We start from the raw sequence: 9,776 nt of genomic DNA, 5'->3' as shown, positions 1-9,776 counted from the left end.
CATATTTTGCATTTGAAGTTAAAGATTCTAAATATGCATTTTTTTAATAGTATAATTTATAACTTACTAGCAGACCAGGCAGACGTTGTTCTGCCCTAAATTTGGTATATCTGCATACATCTTAATAAGCTCTTTCCGTCTAACTCTGCCATATTTTTCTTAATCTTTTATTCACTCCTCCCTCCGTCTTTTTCGATTCATCTATCTCTATTTCGTCTCACTCTATCTCTTTCTCAATCTCCTTCTCCTACCCTCTTTTCTCTTCTCTCAAGTTCTTCTCATTCTCCTTCATCTCTTATTGTCAGTCCCAGAGGGTGGTCTTAATCCCAGTACCAGTCCGTCTCTGGTCTAGTTCCCGGAAAAAATGATCGTAAATACTAATACAGGCAAATTAATACACCAAATTTCAGGCAAATCGAATAGGACGTACATAGGTACATATATAGGTATGTGGGTATTATTAATTCATGTCTTTATTTCGGCTTCGCATGCTTATTTATCAGTTTTGCCAGGTTGATGCTACTAAATCAAATATTACAATGGAAATTACTTTAAAGCTCTCAGCAATAGCTTTCATTTGATATCCATAATACACACACATTGTACAGGTATCCGGGTCCACGTTTTGGCCTATATTTCGAGACCCTAGTCACACAGCGATATAAAAATTACTCTGCACTAAAGCACACATCAACAGCTTCAATTTGATACCCATAATTTAAAAACACATCCTAGTATTACCTTGATCCACATTTTGGCCTTTATCTCGAGTCCCTAGTCACCCAGGGATATGAAAATTACCCTGTACTAAAGCACTCATCAACAGCTTTCATTTGATATCCATTTTGTATAAACACATTTTAGGGGTGCCCGGGTCCACGTTTTGGCCTATATCTCGAGACCCTAGTCACCAATAGGTATAAAAACTACACTGTACTAAAGCACTCATCAACAGCTTTCATTTGATATCCATATTATATAAACACATTCTAGGAGTGCCCGGCTCCACGTTTTGATCTCAAGACCTTAGCCAGAACGAGACAAAAAGTATCGTATGTCCGTTCCCTGGTTATAAGCTACCTCTCCACCAATTTTCAGCCAAATTGGTTCATCCGTTCTTGAGTTATGCGTAGTGTAACTAACACGACTTTCTTTTATATAGTATTTTTCTAAAAAAAATCATAACTCAAGAATGGCTAAACCGATTTGGGATTTCAAAATCAACTAACCATCATCTCTCCTTCCTGTATCTTTCCTAAAAATGTCATGGCAATCTTTCTATCCGTTCTCGAGTTATGGAGTGACAATCAAAATGTACACTTCTTTTTATATATATAGATTTAAAAAGTAGGTGCCCAAATATATTTGTTCATATAATGAACCAATGTAAGCCTGGATCACTAAAGAACTAAAATATTTCAAAAACAAAAAGTCATGTTACTTCAAATTATATAAGAAGACAGGCTTACATTCCGATTACGTTCGTTGTGCTATTCTGCGTCATAAGTATTTTGAACTTAATGAAAAGTGCTATAAAGCTTCGTCTGTAAAATTAAGAAGAAAATTATTTGCAACCCGAGGTAGTTGTTATGATTGTGTAAATTCTAAACGTGGGGTAAAGGGTTTTCCTTCCGCTATGCAGTTTAATGGTAAAATTTCTAGCGACAATCAAGAGATTGCGAATTTCTTCGCTCAATTTTTCAAATCTAATTATTCCGGCGAGATCGCTTTGTCACCTGGGAAATATCCTTATAAACTGCATTCAAGTAATTCAACCCCTGCTCCACACTTATTTCCTGAAGATGTTTTATTGTACCTAAACACCGTAAAAGAATCTTTTACATATCACCCTGATTTAATTCTTTAAAAAAATGTGCAGAATACATCTACCAACCTCTTGCTGATCTCTTTAACCTATCTTTGAAGTATGGAACTTTCCCGACGGCATGGAAAGAATCCTTTCTCATCCGTCTCCATAAAAGTGGCATTAAGTCGTCCATTGAAAGCTATCGTGGTATAGCTATACTGTCCGCTATTCCAAAGTTGTTCGAAGCAATCGTTACAAATCACCTAAAATTTTCGATTTCAACATTAATTTCAAGTTCTCAGCTGGGTTTTGTAAGGGCAAGTCAACCATAACTAATTTACTTGAGTTCACAACTCACATTTCGAACGGGTTCAGAGAAAATCTTCACACCGACGTTATATACACCGATTGTAAAGTATGCCACTCTTTACTTGTCTATAAACTCGACATGCTTGGGTTTAAACCTAGTCACACTCGGTGGATTTCCTCCTATCTCTGTGGCAGAACACAAAGAGTAATCTTTAAAAATATCTTGTCGTGTATCATTAGTGTCACCTCTGGTGTTCCTCAGGGCAGCCATCTTGGCCCGATTTTGTTTTTGCTATTTATAAACGATATCTCTGCGACTATAAAATATTCTAAAATCTTGATTTATGCTGATGATATAAAACTTTTTAAGACTTACGCATCGATTGAAGAACGTTCTTTACTTTAGACGGATTTGAATTGCTTAGCTGCTTGGTGCAATGTGAACCACATGCCGCTTCATCTTCAAAAATATAAATTTATGTGTTTTTCCCGTAGGAGTTTACAACCAGCTTCTTACACAATTAATAACCAAAACCTTGAAAGTGTTGATATTTTTGTTGATTTGGGAGTTACAATGAACTGCAAACTTAGCTTCAACACTCATATAAGTGCCACTGTCAATAGAGCTAATCGATTAAAACTTATCAATCTTCCAACCCTTGCTAGTCATAGGGAAATGCTTGGCGTAATATTTATGACAAAACTACTGAATGGATCGATTTCAAGCACATTTCTTCTGAACAAAGTGAACTTTAGTGTTCCCTGTCGTACTACGAGACACTACAAATCTCTTCTTTTAAAACAATGTAGAACGAATTTCGAACTTAACGAACCTTTCCGGTATTTGTGCTAAGACTATAACTCTCACTCAAACACATTTGATATGTCGCATTCCCTTTTTTCTATAAAAAGGCTATTCTTATCTCTCTTAATCGTTAATGCTGTATATGTTTGTTTCTATTCTATTAATTTATGATATTTCTTCTGTAGCTCAGCAGTTTTAGATCTCGCCGCTTGACAAACTACTTCCCATCAATGACTCGGCAACAAAAAAAAAACCAAAAACAAAGAAAAACAAGTAAGGAAGGTTAAGTTCGGGTGTAACCGAACATTACATACTCAGTTGAGAGCTATGGTGACAACATAAGGGAAAATAACCATGTAGGAAAATGAACCGAGGGAAACCCTGGAATGTGTTTGTATGGCATGTGTATCAAATGAAAGGCATTAAAGAGTATTTTATGAGGGAGTGGGCCATAGTTCTATAGGTGGACGCCATTTAGGGATATAGCCATAAAGGTGGATCAGGGTTGACTCTAGAATGCGTTTGTACGATATGGGTATCAAATGAAAGGTATTAATGAGTATTTTAAAAGGGCGTGGACCTAAGTTCTATAGATGGACGCCTTTTCGAGATATCGCCGTAAAGATGGACCAGGGGTGACTCTAGAATGCGTTTGTACGATATGGATATCAAATGAAAGGTGTTAATGAGCATTTTAAAAGGGATTAATCCTTAGTTCCATAGGTGGACGCCGTTTCGAGATATCGCCATAAACGTGGACCAGGGGTGACTGTAGAATTTGTTTGCACAATATCAGACAGAAAGGTGTTAATGAGTATTTTAAAAGGGAGTGGGCCTTAGTTCTATAGGTGGACGCCGTTTCGAGATATCGCCATAAAGGTGGGCCAGGGGTGACTCTAGAATTCGTTTGTGCAATATAGGTATCAAACGAAAGGAGTTAATGAGTATTTTAAGAGGGAGTGGGCCTTAGTTCTATAGGTGGACGCATTTTCGAGGTATCGCAATAAAGGTGGACCAGGGGTGACTCTAGACTTTGTTTGTACGATATGGGTATCAAATGAAAGGTGTTAATGAGTATTTTTAAAAGGGAGTGGGCCTTCGTTTTATAGGTGTTCGCCTTTTCGAGATATCGCCATAAAGGTGGACCAGGGGTGACTTTAGAATTTGTTTGTATGATATGGATATCAAATTAAAGGTGTTAATGATTATTTTAAAAGGGCGTGGGGCTTAGTTCTATAGGTGGACCCCTTTTCGAGATATCGCCATAAAGGTGGACCAGGGGTGACTCTAGAATTCGTTTGTGCAATATGGGTATCAAATTAAAGGTATTAATGACAGTTTTAAAAGGGAGTGGTGGTAGTTGTATATGTGAAGGCGTTTTCCAGATATCGACCAAAATGTGGACCAGGGTGACCCAGAACATCATCTGTTGGATACCGCTAATTTATTTATATATGTAATACCTGCCAAGATTTTAAGGGTTTTTTATTTCGCCCTGCAGAACTTTTTCATTTTCTTCTACTTAATATGGTAGATGTCGCAACCATTTTATAAAGTTGTTTCTAAAGTTATGTTTCGCGTCAATAAAACAATCCTTACTTTACCATGTTTCATCCCTTTTTTCGTATTTGGTATATAATTATGGCATTTTTTTCATTTTTCGCAATTTTCGATATCGAAAAAGTGGGCGTGGTTATGGTCGAATTTCGTTCATTTTTCATACCAAGATAAAGTGGGTTCAGATAAGTACGTGAACTGATTTTAGTAAAGATATATCGATTTTTGCTCAAGTTATCGTGTTAACGGCCATGCGGAAGGACAGACGGACGACTGTGTATAAAAACTGGGCGTGGCATCAACCGATTTCGCCCATTTTCACAGAAAACAGTTAACGCCATAAAATCTATGCCCCTACCAAATTTCAAAAGGATTGGTTAATTTTTGTTCGACTTATGGCGTTAAAAGTATCCTAGACAAATTAAATGAAAAAGGGCGGAGCCACGCCCATTTTTAAATTTTCTTTTATTTTTGTATTTTGTTGCACCATGTCATTACTGGAGTTGAATCTTGACATAATTTACTTATATACTGTAAATATATTAAATTTTTTGTTAAAATTTTACTTTAAAAAAAATTTTTTTTTAAAGTGGGCGTGGTCCTTCTCCGATTTTGCTAATTTTTATTAAGCGTACATATAGTAATAAGAGTAACGTTCCTGCCAAATTTCATCATGATATCTTCAACGACTGCCAAACTACAGCTTGCAAAATTTTAAATTATCTTCTTTTAAAAGTGGGCGGTGCCACGCCCATTGTCCAAAATTTTACTAATTTTCTATTTTGCGTCATAAGTTCAACTCATCTACCAAGTTTCGTCACTTTATCGGTCTTTTGTAATGAATTATCGCACTTTTTCGGTTTTTCGAAATTTTCGATATCGGAAAAGTGGGCGGGGTTATAGTCCGATATCGTTCATTTTAAATAGCGATCTGAGATGAGTGCTCAGGAACCTACATACCAAATTTCATCAAGATACCTCAAAATTTACTAAAGTTATCGTGTTAACGGACGGACGGACGGACATGGCTCAATAAATTTTTTTTCGATCCTGATTATTTTGATATATGGAAGTCTATATCTATCTCGATTCCTTTATATATGTACAACCAACCGTTATCCAATCAAACTTAATATACTCTCTGAGCTCTGCTCAACTGAGTATAAAAATTTATAAATAATAAAATTAATAGATACAAAAATAATGAATAGAATTAGCCTGGTGTCATTGGGCCACTTGAGGGCAGTGCGCTGCCACAACGTCCAATTATTATTATTATTTTAGCGTAAATCTCAAGGCGCTTGTTTCAAATTTTCATAATTATGGCGAATGTTAGCATATATGGAGTTAGGTGATGTCACATCCACATCATATCGGCTATGTTGGTCGCTTTTGTTCATTTAAATGAAAATTATTTTTAAGAATTCATGAGCTTAACACCGGCTTATAATAATAATTGAATTTCAATTATTATGTTTTCTAAGAGAAACTGAAAAGAAAGAAACATTCACAGGCATATTGCGATGGAACCATTTTGAAAACAAAAATAGCGGGGTTCAAAGCGTAATATCTTTTCTTAATAACAGAATTGCATATTTTTAACACGCGTTATTATCCTCACTTGTGTGTAAGCCAAATATTAAATAATATTACGTATACGCACCGGTATACATCCTTTCAGATGGTATGCATGTGTTTGTGTGTCATTAGCTGGTATTTCTATAAAAAAACGTGCTAAGTTAAAGGAATTGTATGTAAATATTTTCACTTAAATTCTATTGAAGCTGAAACTTAACGTCAGATAAATTAACCATAGCGTTTAACTCCGTTATCGTGCGGAATCAAAAGTCACTGCACGCTTGCATATCCTTCGTTTTCCAGCCTACAAGCCAAGAAACATGTCTGCCTATCCGTCCGCCTATTTGGCTTACTGAATTGTATCGAGTGCTATTTATGTCTGCAGGCGTTAAGTGATAGTGAAATATGTTGGCTGCGATTCAAATTGCGAAAAATTCAGAGGACCTCAATATATAGATTGAATATAAATTTTTAGGCTATTTTAGTATGCGTAAGTATGCATGATTTTCATTGATGATATTTCACTGCGGTGGCCACCTTTTTGATGATGTCAGGGCCAAAGCGAGCTTCATAGGGCCCACGTATTTGCCACAGAGGTTTGAAAGTTGGCATCTGCGCTGCGGCCGCGGTGGTGTGGTGGTAGAGTGCTCCTCCTACTGTAGCGGCATGTAGTGCCAGCCAACTAAAAACTAAAAATAAAACTAAAAACTAAAATAGCTGGCATCACCCCCACATGCAACCATGCATGTATGCACTTGGTGTTACTGGGTGAGAGAGTCGAATGACGGAGAGAATTCTGATTGGCTGAATCTTCCGTTACTCGACTCTATCACGCCACTGCATCATGCGATTTTACCGCTATGCACTTTTGGCATAGCGGCAGAGCCGCTTTGAAGCGTCAGCATTTTTCTACAGTTTTGAGTTTGAATTGAGCCGGCCGCCGCGCTACACGCGCAATCTGAAAATATTAAAACAAAAAACTGGAAAAATTGTAACCAAAGTTAAAGACTAGAAAAAAGGACTAAGTTTAAATCAAAAAGTGTAAAACATTTTTATTGTACAAATATAAACTAAAAATAATTCAATATGTGAACTAAAACATATACAAAAGTTTATAGTACAAACAGGAAACCGAAAAATGAAATTTAAAATAAAAACTAATAAAATCAAAAAGGGAAAAATAGTTTCTTCCAGTGAGTGCGTGTGTGAGCGTGTGGTTGTATGCGGAAACAAGTGGCAGCAAAGCGCCACTTTACATGGCGACCGTGACATTTTTCGTTCGTGCGCTAAAAATTATAGGAAGTTAGTGCAAGTTCTTCTTTATTAGAAATACAGTCTTACAACAACATTTGTTATAAAGCCGACGCTTTCGCATTATGAATTGCGTGAAAAACTAAAATTACAAATGGTGCAAAAATCGACGCTATTGTTAAATTATGGGCCCATCAAACTACGCCCATTACAAATAAATTAGCCTGCGAACAATAAGAATCAAATAAAATACATCATGTGAAATGCAAATTAAATGTTGAAATATCATCGCACTGTGAACAGCGTGAACACCAGCGTTAGCTATGTTAGAATTAGAAACAAGTACGGGTGAAGATAACAAGTGGGAGATGAGCCACGAGGAAGTCGAGACCAAACCTATCAACGACCAAATTTATACCAACACAACGGGCGACGTGAAGTCAATTTAAAATATATCTTATCGTAAGCGGAAATCTTGCTAAAACAAAGATTTTTATAAAAATATTTTTTCTATACTTTTAAAACTATAAATATTTTATTTCCAATCAATTAATAACACTCTTTTCCACACAAACGCTTATGAAAATAATTTAAAGTTGATAAATAGTCAATTAATATTAATATAATAGTAATATAATATTTATCGTTTATCTCTGCAAGTTTTCTTGAAGTCGTTTGAAGAGTTTGTGATAAATAGAAACTTTTTATAAAAGAAAATGTTTATATTTTCAATAATATTATGTATTGTAATATATTTACATTTGAAGTACCTAATTCAGAATTTCATGCACACATTAAACGAAGAACGCTTAATAAAATAAAATTGTTTATATACAGCCATTCCCTTTCATAAATAAACGTTTATGAAATAATTTGGAATTTTTTTTGGAACTTTCCAAGTTGTAAAATATGGACAAATATTTTCGTGTTTTTGTCCGCAAGCGTACATAATGCGTTTGGAGGAAAAATTTCAAATACTACAAATTTGAAATATAAAACTTATCGCTTCTTAAATCTTAATAAATCGTTTTAAGCATCTTTTAAAAATTTTTGAAGTAATGCCTTGTTGCAAATACACCTAACAAAAAAATGTATACACATTAGGGCAGTTCAGAGTTTTGTGCATTAGATATTGAGGAAAAAATGTTTCTTCGTCATTTGAAAAAAATTGTTTTTTTGATTTTGTTATGCATTTACAATGAGGAGAAAATTAACTTCGGGTTTTAATGTCGCGTATTAGCCTTGACGTATCAAATGCATAGCAGTATACATTTTTCGCGTTTTGGTGTAAACGTACTACACCAGCTTGTAAACACTATGACCACTTCCACAAAATCCTGAGCTCCCCTCTTTTTTTTAAATATGAATGCCATAAAATGAAATTTTTGCCTTCGTATATGTACATAAACCACATGAATTTAATATGGAAAAAATTAAAATATTTTCATCAACCACAACTTAAACAAAGCGTTTCGTTTGCTGTAGATATTATATATATACATGTTCTCGTGAAACGGTTTGGAAGCTTTATTAATAGCGGTGCGTCCGCAATATAATAGAAGATTTTTTTTTGATAGAAAGCGGTGAGTCCGTGATACAATATACGTCATACTTTCAATATAAAGCGATGTGGTCGTAAACGTCGCCGTATATTCGAACAAAAAATAAAATTTTGGTTAGGCTTGTGGAAACAAGTGCGGTTTTTTTATATTTTTTTCCAATAGTCCGAAAAAAAAAATATACCAGCCTGTTTCGGTTTTTCACAAAATAAATAAAACCGGAACACGCTTGCCTATTTCCTTTTGCAAAGCCCATTCTGGGGGGCGAGAAACCACAGACCAAGTGTCCTTTTTAGGACAGCCTGTCCATTGGTTAGCTAGCGGGGCTAACCTAGTGGGGGACAGTCGGTAAGTCCGACTAAGTTCGGCACGGAAGGGGGTAGGCATTTCTCTAGCCTATATTTTAGAGAAAATCCGCAGACCGGAAGTTCCTTTGTTTTCAAAAAAAAACAAATTATATAATTTTCTTAACCAGACTTATCATTTTATAAAATTCATACCAAACGCGACAAATATTAACCGGATTTTCAAATAATATTTACAAAATATTTACCTGATTTACAAAATTTTTTCTCTTAAAATAATTTTCAATAAAATTACCCTGTTTCAAACACATGTCCGATTCTGAGGGCAATTCCAGCGATAAATCAAGCCCTAAAGGAAGGTGTCCACTAGCTCGTCAAGAAGATTTTTTAGGATTTAATGACTCAGATATCGCAGAAAATAATAATTCAAATTTTCAGTCAGTAACTAATATTATAAACACTCAGCCTTCAGCAAATTCGTCTAATAATTCAGACAACCTACTAACTAGCACTTCCAATTTTCAGTCAGGAACTGACTTTTCCAATTCTCACTCTACTTCAAATTCTTCTAATTTGCCTTCAACAAATAATTCTTCAGATTTACA

The sequence above is a fragment of the Eurosta solidaginis genome, chromosome 1 (assembly GCF_040869045.1).
Source record: "Eurosta solidaginis isolate ZX-2024a chromosome 1, ASM4086904v1, whole genome shotgun sequence".
Lineage (NCBI taxonomy): Eukaryota > Metazoa > Arthropoda > Insecta > Diptera > Tephritidae > Eurosta > Eurosta solidaginis.
This window is presented reverse-complemented; position numbering follows the sequence as displayed.